The 12,069-nt window shown below is 42.4% G+C and overlaps 1 protein-coding gene across 4 annotated transcripts in view; it reads right to left on the bottom strand.

Moving 5' to 3' along the window:
• Positions 1–12,069, bottom strand: part of DENND1B (DENN domain containing 1B) — a 383,468-nt gene that overhangs the window by 333,108 nt on the left and 38,291 nt on the right. The gene's annotated exons all lie outside the window — the stretch shown is intronic.

Below are 12,069 nucleotides of genomic sequence, written 5' to 3'. Positions count from 1 at the left end.
TATGTAGTTGAGGAAAGCTAGAACCCCCGTCAATATTTTACTCATTTGCTGCCTATTTTCCAAAGAAAGGGAGGCGCTAACGAAGTCCCGAATAACAGTGAAAACCCTACAGGAGTTCTAATCCTTTCTCATGCTATCCAAAATGAAAAAAACGGTTTTGGTTTTTCACACTTTAACTGTATTCATCTACCAAATGCTTACCACCTCTAAGGTATAGGAAATCCAGTCAAATGCAAATCTTATTGTATGTAGTTACATAGTTGGTAAGGTTGAAGGTTCATTCATTTTAACCAGTGTGTGTGTGTGAGTGTTTATGTTAATACTATGTTCCATATCCCTGTATATTGTGTTCACTAAGCTGCCCATCTAAGATTTTTTTCTTTTTCTATACTCCCCGCAGACACCACCCACTGTGAAAAGGAGTTCCTCATCCTTACCGCTCTGACAGTAAAAAACTCCTTACACAGTTTAAGGCGGGAGTGTCAAACTCAATTTCATCGCAGGCCGCATCAGCATTATGGTTGCCCTCAAAAGGCCGGTTGTATCTGTAAGATTATATAAATGTATCTACTGCAAGTCTGAAAAGAAGGGTCGCACACCACTGGTATCATCCACAAGAAACTTTACTACAGACTTCTCCGAGAGAACATGGTTCTGCCATGGTGTTCTGTCTGAAGTCTCCAGTAAAGAATCTTGTGGGTGATACCAGCGGTGTCCGACCCTCCTTTTCAACTGGCATAGAATAGTAGTATTCTCATAATACTTATAAGCAGATGTCTAGAGCACCCTCCCCCCCTTACATCAAATTTCAAGAGCCCCCCCACCACCAGAAGTCAAGGGTCCTCCACCCTACCTTACACAGTGCATCCCCTTACCTTGTGCTGCTGCCAGGAAGAAGCTGGGGGGCGAAGCTGCAGGAGAGGTGCGAGGGCCACATGAAATGACCTGGGGGGCCGCATTCGGCCCCCGGGCCTTGTGTTTGACACACGTGGTTTAAGGTTAACCACTGCTCCTCCAACTTCATTCAGTGTCCATGTGTCCTGTTAAGTGACCTGAGACTGTTTTCTTCCTATGTTAGAATCACCGAGATATTTGTATATTGCTGTCATATCTTCTCTTAACCACTTGACAACTGGTGACCTACCCAAAGCTCGTTGGACTTCAAGTGGTTATACTGGGATGCATCATTTCGGTACTGTTTTTTTAGAGCAGAGTGTTGGCTTTCTTGTAAAAGCCATACTAGCTGCTAATTAGCCACTGGATTGCTTTTATGAGCAGCAGGAGGGTACATCACACTCACACTGCCTTCTGTGGCTTTCTCAAGCTCTCCCGTCCCACCGGGAGACCCTAGTGACCAGCTAGTGCTTCCACCAGCTGACCACAGAGGTAATCAGAGACCCGGAACAGCTCTGATCACCTCTAAGGTATAGGAAACCAGAAGTGATGAGCATTCATCACTTGTGGTTTCACCAAATGTAAACAGTGCCATTTTAAATGGAGAAAGCATCTGATCACCTGTTAACAAAGAAAGTATATACTTATTTCTCTGTCCAATATGTTTCATCTACAGGGAACTCAACATTTCCAGAGTGTTGATTTCCTTGGTCCACGGTAGTGCTCAGTGGTTCTTCCTAATGACCCTCCATGTCAATATTGTGTTCTGTAATGACATGGAAGTCAGCAAGAGGAATTAGTGAGAGCCGTAGGAGACCCAGGAGAATAACACATCAAGGAGTGTCAGTTTTTCAGTGTACTGCAAGTGAGAAGAATTAGTACATAAAGCAGTATTTGGCAGCACGGGCACTGGAAAATATATTTACTGTCTTTTTTACGGGTAAAAGGGATTTTTATAAATCTATTATTCAACAGGTTCAGAATTAACATTCTACCTCTGCAAGCTGTTTAAAGTGACAATAAAGCACTATAATGTGCGGTAAAAGAGATACAATCTCACTTGTGAGTCGTAGTGGTATATAGAATGCAGAATGTGTGAAAATCAATGACAGTCCTGAGGTTCTAGAAGTCTAAGTCTAGTCATAGATATCTTCCAAAAAAAACAAAACAATAGACAGGAAAACATTTGCCTGCCCTCTCTGACACCAGAACCCATTGCACCTTCATGTAACTAGCTCAACAGACTGAAAATGTGTGGTAAATGTGTGGTTTATACCTTCCTTCCCTTTTGGCTTTGCCCTGCATGTGACAGTGAACACTTATGAACCACTCATTGTCTTGTAAGGATTTTTTCAAATTGCCTACCCCATGTGTTTCATTGGGCAGTTGGATGATGGGAGGACCACACAATTTATGAGCAATCCAATTAAAGTGATTCTATAGCATAAACATTTTTTTACCTTAATACATTCCTTGCAGTGTGGTGCTGCAGCCAGGAAAGTACTAGATTGGTGATAAAAGTCAGGCAAGTGTAAGAAGGGGGGGTGGGTAGTGGGGCGTTTTTTATCTTTTTATCTAAAGGATAAGTTCACCTTTTAAAAAAAATATTGAATGCACATCTCTATGCAGGTAAAAAATGTGCATTTATATATATTTTTTTTTAATTGGAGCCTGGAAAGTATTGCACCCACCATCAGTAGATCGTGGGTGCCATGCAGGACTCCTGCTGACTTCTCAGTGTGTCCGTCTGCTTGTACAGGCAGACAGATACACACTGACAGGAAGCATGAATGAACTATCAGAGCGCTCAACAGCGCCAGGGTAGTTTCCTATAAACTACAAGCCGACAGCTGCAAAGGATGTCGGTACTTGTAGTTCCCCATTCACATAGGACTGTGAATGTCAAACAGTGACAGCGGAGAAGAAGCCAGCCTGCTTTCACTGGGGAAAGAGGGAGGGAGGGGGGGGAGAGGCTGCAGCTGCTGGAACATATTAGATATTCCACCCTAAACATGGGTGGAACATGTAACATGTTCCAAAAGGTGAACTTATCCTTTAGGCTGGGTTCACACTGATGCAAATTGGATGCGCATCCAATTCGCATGACAGGAGAGTGTGACCAGCTTTAAATCGAGCCAGTTAATACAGCTCCGGAGTGGCCGCAGGCCGCATTGCAGAAGGGTTCTGTGCGTCTGGCTCTATTTCGAATTCAGGCAAAAATTCGGACCGGATTAGCACCTGAAACGGTGAAAAGGGATGCACTGGACCACCTGCTCTGACCCGCGGCCACAGCAAGTTTGAACCCCGCAATAGAGCATTCATACGCAATGGTATAGTTGACCTGACCTCCTACAGATTCCTCAGATTCAAAGCAACTGCTGGTGATGCCAAATTGGACTGGTTACGTTGTCTAACATTTTCTGAGAATTTTCCGTCCTATGTTCTTTCTGTTCTTCTGAGGTACGTAAACTAAACCTTTGGCTTACCTCTGAGGACTTATGCCCCATACACACGTGCAGATTATCTGCAGACTTTTGTCTGCAGACTTACCTTTTCTATGTAGTGCAAGGGCCTGCCGGATTGCATACAAATTGAAAGTGTTTAGGTTTGACCTCATATTATATGGTTTTGGTAAGTCTGCAGACAAAAGTCTGCAGATAATCTGCACGTGTGTATGGGGCATTAGGGTCGAATACTATCAGCTACCTCCTCCACATTAATGACATTAAACTGAAACCTTACAAAACTTCACTTACAGAACAACTACTTACAGTGGAAGGCAAGTCAAAACCTAACAAAGCTTAAATCTACTCCCGCTCCCATTCTAAGCCTATTCTATCTACCCTGTAAAAGGAAAGATGTCTATAATTACCTATTCTCTAGTCCCTCTGGTCTAGTCATATGATCTCTCCAGCGTCGGCCTTAGTGCAGAGGCGTAATCACCGGCTATTTTTTTTTTTTCAAATACTTTTTTTAATAAATAACAAACATGTTATACTTACCTGCTCTGTGCAGTGGTTTTGCATAGAGTGGCCCGGATCTTCCTCTTGTCAGGTCCTCTTTCTGTGCTCCTGGCCCCCCTCCCTCCTGTTGAGTGCCCCCACCGCAAGCAGCTTGCTATGGGGGCACCCAAGTCCCTGTGTACCCTCTCTCTCCTGATTGGCTGACTGACTTTAAACTGACAGCAGCGGGGGGCCAATCGCGCCACGCTGCTGTCTCAGCCAATGAGGAGGGGAGTCCAGGACAGCTGAGACACTCCTGCAACATTGCTCACTTAAGTATTAGGAGGGCTGAGGGGGGCTGAGTTTTTTTTATCTTAATCCATAGAATGCCTTTACAATCCCTTCAATATTAAGTATTTGTCCCTGCCTGATTGCTTCATTTTTTTTAATTCATGTTTTCAACCAAAGTATTAGATAAAGGACAATGCAATTAAAGAATACATATACAGTATGTTTAACTTCTATCATCATTTTGGAAAATTACCAAAATAAGCTAATAACTGATAGCACTTCCTTTGGCTGCAATTACTGCAGCCCAGCACATCACTAAAAATTCAATATTGCTCAATATAAATAGTGGTTTGAACCACGACACATCAAACATATTTTTTGGTATGATGTGCCATGCTATAAGGAACATCCAGAAATGTTAATTGTGCACCTTAGCAGCACCCTGAAAATTCTATGTGTCCATTTCCTTAAAAATAGCCGTGCACTTCCTGTACCTAACATATCTGCACAGTAAGATCACGTACTAGTCATCTGTACACTCAAATCTAGCCAGTTTCTTTTTATCATTTGGAAAAAGAAGAAGAACCAGATCTTTTTTTTCCCAAGTATGACTAAATACAATTTAATTTTATAAGTTCACATACATGCTTTTTTTTTTTTTAATTAAAACAGGAGCACATTCAAAAAATAAAAATGTTCCCAACAAAGATGCTATCAATAATGTAATGTTTTGTATTGCACGTGTGAATGAGAAGGCACTGTACAGAGTGCAAGTAAAATAGCCAAATACAGACAAATGCAGTACTGCATACTAAGCATATAGTGCAAAATGATCTCTGAATATTAGCAGATGGAAAGCTGTTATATGCAAAGCATACCTTTTCCTGTACTAATCAGCTACCTCTGATATCCCAAGCCTCCCCTAAAAGTCAGTGAAGTCACCAATTACATTAAAGTGATTGTAAAGTCTCTTTTTTTTCCTATTAAAATAACAAAATGTTACCCTTACCTCCTCTGTGCAGTGGTTTTGCACAAGGCAGCCCGGATCCTCCTGACTCCTCCCTTCTGTTGAGTGCCCCCACATCAAGCAGCTTGCTATGGGGCACCTGAGCCGAGATGCAACTCCGTGTATCCATTCAGACACGGAGCTGTCATTCGGCCCCACCCCTCTCTCTCCTGATTGGCTGAGTTTGATTTACAGCAGCGGGAGTCAATGGCGCCGCTGCTGTGTCTCAGCCAATCAGAAGAGAGAGTCACAGATGGCTGGGACTTTTGTGGACATTGCTTGATAGAGATGAGGCTCAGGTAAGTATTAGGGGGGCTGAGGGGGGGGGGTGGCTTCTGCACACAGAAGACTTTTATCTAGATATAAGATAAAAAAACCTTCTGACCTTATAACCCCTTTAAAGAACAGCTACACACTGAGTTTTTTTACATTCAACCCAGCGAGTTGATCCTACGTTAGTACAGCACTCTCAGCCGCTGGGCTGTTGCGTGCTGACAGGGGGACAGCTGGAACTCTCTGATCAGCACTCTCAGTCATTGGCTAAGAGCGCTGATCGGGAGTCGGTCGGCTGCTGGTTTTTCAGCATGCTGGTCCGATAGAAGCTGGCCAAAATGATCGGCGTCTGTCAGACCAGTTGCCATACACACAGGCAGAATGTCCGCCGTTTTTTATTGAAACAGCCGATGTTGCCTGGCATTCGGCCTGCGTGTATTGGGCTTAAGAGGCTTCAGGATATCGGGAGGGGTGGGGCCAAGTATGATTTTACAGGAAAAGGTAACATTAGCAAATAAATTAAATTGCTTATATGGCTGGGTCTTCACATTAGTCTGGGATGTTGTTTGGACTTCTGGTGAAATGTCTGGTGAAAAAAGCATATGCAGGGCATCTCTACAAATTCTCTTCAGTTGAACTACAGAGGGAGGTGTTTTAGGCCTCATGGACACACCAGCTGCTCCTAGGGGTGTCTGGGTTTTTTTTTTTTTTTTACCCTGCTTTAACCACCTCAACACAGGGCACTTTTACCCCCCTTCATGCCAATTTTCAGCTTTCAGTGCTCTCACATTTTGAATGAGAATTATGCAACACTGTACCCAAATTACATTTTTATCAATTTGTTCTCTTGGTGGTATTTAATCACCACTGGGGTTTTTATTTTTTGCGCTACAAATTTAAAAAAATATTGTTTTTCTTAGTTTCAGTTATAACATTTTGCGAATAAGTAATTTCTCTTCATAATTTTTGACCAAAATTAATACTGCTACATTTCTTTGATAGAAACAACCCAAATCAGTGTATATTATTTGGTCTGTGTGAAAGTTATAGAGTCCACAAGCTATGGCACCAATTATTGAAAACTGATTACACCTGATGTACTGTCTAATTTCTGGAGGGCCTAACAGGTCAAGACAGTACAAATATTCCCCCAAATTACCCCTTTTTGAAAAGTGGACAGTCTAATAAATTTAGTAAGAGGCATGACAAGTTTTCTGAATTTGTTATTTTTTCCCCACAATTCTTTGGAATATTAAGAAATTGTTTTTTTTTTCTCCACAAAAATGTAATATTAACAAGTTATTTCTCACACACGGCATAGGCATACTTGCAACTACACCCCAAAACATATTTTGCTACTTGTCCCGAGTATGGCGATACCATACGTGTGAGATTTTTTCACAGCCTTGCCACATAGAGAAGCGCAACATCCAAGTAGCCCCTTCAGCCATTATACACTTTAAGACCAAGCCTTCCTACACTTTTTGTTTACAGGACAAAATCTGTATTTTTGCTAGAAAAGATCCCTCAAACATTATATATTTTGTAGCAGAGGCCCTAGAGAATAAAATGGTAGGTTTTGAAAATTTTATGCCACATGGTATTTGCGCAGCAGTTTTTCAAATGCAATTTTACACACTAAAGCATTAATACATTTTAATGAATTTCAATGGACGCAGAAACAATATAATATTCCAACTTTTGGTAAAATATAAAATACGGTGTTGCGCCGTGTAAAAAGATACCAAATATATCACGCTTTAAAATTGCGCACGCATGTGAAATGGCACCAAACTTCGGTATTTGAAAATCTCCATAGGCAGCTTTTTATAAGCCTTTATTGGTTACCAGTTTAGAGTTACACAGGCGGTCTGGTGCTAGAATTATTGCTCTCTCTGGCGTTCGCTGTGATAACTCAGATGTGTGGTACTATCGCTGTTTATGTATGCGTACAGGACCAACGTGTGTGTTCACCTTCGCACGCGAGCATGCTTATTGGTGGGACACGGGTACACTAACAGATGTTGATCAACCCCCGGTGGACACTGACAGATGTTGATGTCACAATGGTAGACTATTGCAGATGTTTTGTGCACAGGTACAGATGTGATGGGGGACTGTGGCAGATGTTTTGTGCACTGGTACAGATATTTATAGGGGCACTGTGACAGATATGTATGGGGACAGTGGTGCTTGGTGTACTTTTGGCTGTTTATGTACAGTGGCCAGATGGGAAGAAGTTAAACTCCCCTTCATTTTAGCCTATGTTACCATTCACACATAGGCTTTCAGCAGCCTTTAGTGGAAGGATAGTTCAGAGGCAGGGAAAAAAAATCCACTTCCATGGAGTCCAGGAGCAGCAGAGTCTGGGCAGAAAAAACTCTTGACGCTTTAAAACGTGTCTTAACTAGGCGCATTTAGCGCTTAAGCATTAATTCATTCCAATGGCCAGAATAAATTATTTATTCTGGCCAATGAAATTAATTAACGCCCAAGCACTTGATGACTGGAAATGCGGTTTCTTTCCAAAACTCTGCTGGCTTCTAGGAGAGTTAAAAAAAAAAAACATCCAGTGTGCATGAGGCCTTTCAGTTGATCGAAAGAAAATTCTAGCAGGGTGACATCACTATTTGGGATTTCAGTGTAGCTGAAAGTGTTGACAGCTCACTACAGGAAGTTAGGAGCTTCACTAGATTTCTGGAAGGATCACTAGATATTTTTTTGTGTACGTGCATACATTGCAGCATTAAAAGCTCCTAGTGAGTTTCCCTTATAACCCACTACTACCATCATCTTTCTCACCCCCAATGACGGCATCTATTCAGGCCTTGCTTGCAGTACTGTCAACACAATCTACTCATCCTCCAGCAATTTCCCCTCCTATCCCTGTGGATCTTCTTGCTATCTTGATTCCTGACATCTCCTTCACTGATTGGAAGTCCCATGGTATTTTCACCTTACAACATTTATTCCAGAATGAGGGCATTAAGCCCTTCACGACACTACAACAGGAATACCTTCTTCCCTCCTCGGCTTTATTCACTTTTATCTGAGAATAACCCATTGTCTCTCCACTATCCCACATTCGCTATATAGAGTACCTAGCCGCATTTGGAACTTTCTTACTGACATTGCTCCTACCTCCAAGGGCATTTCGAAAATATACTTGACCCTACAGGACAAGACGACCCTATCCAAGTCAAAACCCTTTTATCAATGGGAGGCGGACTTGAAACAATCCTACACGACACACCAATGGTCCATGGCACTTAAATATGCATACAAACATATAATCATCTGTTCCGCACTATGGGAACAGGAACAGACGATCAAAATTACGCTTAGATGGCATTTGACGCCCACTAAATTAGCTTTGTTTTACCGTCACTCATCCCCTTTATGCTGGAGGAATTGTGGTCATGTGGGAGATATACACCATATTCTATGGGAATGTCCAAAACTCAGATCTTACTGGCATGGGATATTTAAAACTTTATCCAAAATCACACGACTACACATTAGCCCATCTCCGGCACTTGCCCTCTTGAACTTGACGATTGATGACTATCCCCCTGAATCGAGACACCTTATAGTTCATGTTCTATTGGCGGCGAGGCTAACTCTTACTAGGAACTGGAAAAAGTAAACACCCCCTACTGCTAGGGATGCTTTGAATTTGACTCAAGATCATTGTTCCCATGAACTCATGTTTGCCTCCAGCAGAGGGAACTATCAGAAGTCCCTCTCTTGGTGGAAACCTTGAACAAAGTGGTTCAGTCGACATGACAAATCTACTCATGTATCGTCCACAAAAAATTCTGTTTGAAATGGCTGTTGGTGTACCCATGTTAGTATTCACTTGATGGCCTTGTTGTTACGTTCATTGGCTGTGAAAGTGAGTTTGTTCTTTGACTACTGTTTCGTTAGAAGTTGTAATATGTTCAGTCATTATTCTGCATTTTCTGTAATGTGAAAATTTCTCAATAAAAAAAATATAGAAATTAAAATCTCCTAGTGAAGTGAGAATAATGGCTGAACAGGACAGCATGCACTGACTGTTGTTCTCTATGGCTGTTTCCTGGCACTGTAACTTTGTCATCTGTGTCCTGTTGTGAGTTCTCCCTTAAAGTGGAACTTAGCTAGGAAAGCATATTATATTTACTTGTTTTAAACTTTTTTTGTGTACATTTCTTCAGTTACCTGGTTTCCAGTATTAGGAAAAAGATGTAATATGTCCCTTCAGGGAGCCTTCTCAGCTAAGTACACTCTGTCTGCATGTCTGAGTGAAGGGGGAGGACACAGTGGGGGGTGCAAAGCACACTACTGTGTGGTGGTCGGGTAAATTACTGTGGGGGGATGATGTGAAGGTGGGCAGAGGACACTAACGTGTGACAATATGCGTTCTTCATGCCTCCTTTGAGCTTTGATTTCCTCCATGTTGTCCAGGTAGATCCACACCTCTGAAAGGTTGCCTACCCCTGGATCAAAAGTTTTTAACCTGTTCCGGACCACCCACCGCATATATACTGCGGCATGGCGGCCCGGCTGCACAAAATCACGTACATGTATATAATCTTGTGGAAGTGATGTAGGGGGCACGCCCACCATTCCTGCTTTGATTGGACACAGCAGGAGCCAATCAGCGGGTCTGGCAGCCATGATGGCCGCCAGGACCCGCTGATCTTTCGGAGGAATGACAGAACGGCGGTCTGCTTATATAAACAGGGCAGAACGCAGTTCTGTCAGGGAGTAGAAGAGAGATCTGGTGTTTCAGCTAAGTTGAAACACAGATCTCTCTTTTCTTCCAGTGCATTCACACCCCCACAGTTATAAAGCACTGCTTAGGGGCACACTTAACCCTTTGATCGCCCCTGGTGGTAACCCCTTCTCTGCCAGTGTCATGCAGTCCCTGCATTTCTCCTAATTTGGGTTTTCGCTACATTTAGGTGTTCTTAAATATGCTGGTTACATTGCAAAGATTATTACATTATGTTTTTTTAATTTAAGTTGCTAAAAATTTCTGTTTTTCTTTTTTAAACAAGACTGGCCTGCTGGACCTGACATGACCAGGTGCATGAACTCATAGCAGCTATTTGAGTAGCTAGGAAATGTGAAATGTGGCACCTGTTTGAAGTACCCAGAGCACCTGTCGTGTCAGCTGCCTAAATATTACACACTCGCATAGCAGTGAAAATGAGATACCTGCTCAGCTGTGCTCACAGTTATACTGCTTTCCAGAAAAGCTGCTCCGCTGCTTCATATAGCTAGACTTACCAGATCAACCAAACAGATCTGGATGCCTATGAACATTATGTGCAGGTTACACTAGAACAGCAATTTCAACCACCTCCTCTAGAGGTTCCTTGAGCTGTGGCTGATTGACCTCCCATCTGATGGTACCTCCATAGTTTTAGTTCCAGCGTCCCTTGGCAGAGCCAGCAGCATGACATAAACTATCTTTTTCATATTCCACAATGGTGGCATTTTGACCACCCCTGTAAAGGGAGCATTCTTTGCACTGACCACCAAATGGTAATTTTAGCAGGGGGTTCCCTGAGACCTGAAAATTATTTAAAGGGTTATTTTGGGGTAAAAAGACTAAGAAAGAGTTCAACTATTCTGTTCAAAATAATGCAAAGTCCCTGAAACCAAAAGTAAAAAGCTGAAGAAGAGCAATCTGCTGTGATGTACTACTTTGATGAGGGTTTGGGAAAACATAGAATTAGATCCCTAAAATGAAAACTGTCCTAAAAGTAATAATGTGGCTTCCAATGAATATATTCTTCTGAAAATGTTAGTTACCTGGATGAAATCTGGCTTTTAAAAAAGGAACCTCCCCCCATAAATGTAGAATTGTAAAATGTGTTAAAATATGGGCATGGACATGTGAAAGTGCCAGTTATGCTGTCCTCTTGGCCCTTAATAACTTTTGAGTAACTGAGCCAGAACCAGCGGGCAGCAAGTAAAGTTTGATCAAAGTCAGACCTCTAGTTTTGTATATGGGCCATGGCTTACAAAGCATTAAAGAGGAACTTTATCTGGGAGAGGTCCACCCACCCCGCTTCTTATCTGCACTGCAATCTTTAGCTTTCTCGCAAGTATGCAGATGTGCAGAGAGTCTTCGGGAACTAATAATATATACAAAACAATAAGTGCGGATACAGACAAGACATTCTTGTGAAAATAAAGTCCACTGTCCTTAAAATGAAGTGAAACAATAAATCCATTCAAATATAAAAAGGTTAATATAGAATTTCAGCCTTCCACCAGAAGAATGCAAGATTCTTGAAAACAGAAACACCTGTGCCCTCCACCATACGAATAAGCCTCTTATGGCGCTTTTCCACTGCATGGAACCGAACGGTTCGGCTCGCTTTTGTGCTTTTCCACTGCTGGTACCGCATGGTACGGTTTAGGAACGGTTCGGTACGGTACGGCGGCGCTTTTCCACTACATGGAACCGAACGGTACGGCTCTCTAAAACAGTACCAACTCGATTGTGGTTCCAAGAGGTACCATACCGGTACCATATCCCACAATCCTTTGCATGCAGTCACTACTAGCCACTGATTGGTCAGAGAATCGTTGTTATCCCACCCACTTAACTATACCAAACCGTCCCGAACCGTTCCAACACCATACCATGCGGTACCAGCAGTGGAA

The sequence above is a fragment of the Pelophylax lessonae genome (assembly GCF_965119305.1).
Source record: "Pelophylax lessonae genome assembly, chromosome: 8".
NCBI classification, from domain to species: domain Eukaryota; kingdom Metazoa; phylum Chordata; class Amphibia; order Anura; family Ranidae; genus Pelophylax; species Pelophylax lessonae.
The sequence above is the reverse complement of the archived record's forward strand: the minus strand, read 5'-3'. Positions and strand labels throughout refer to the sequence as shown.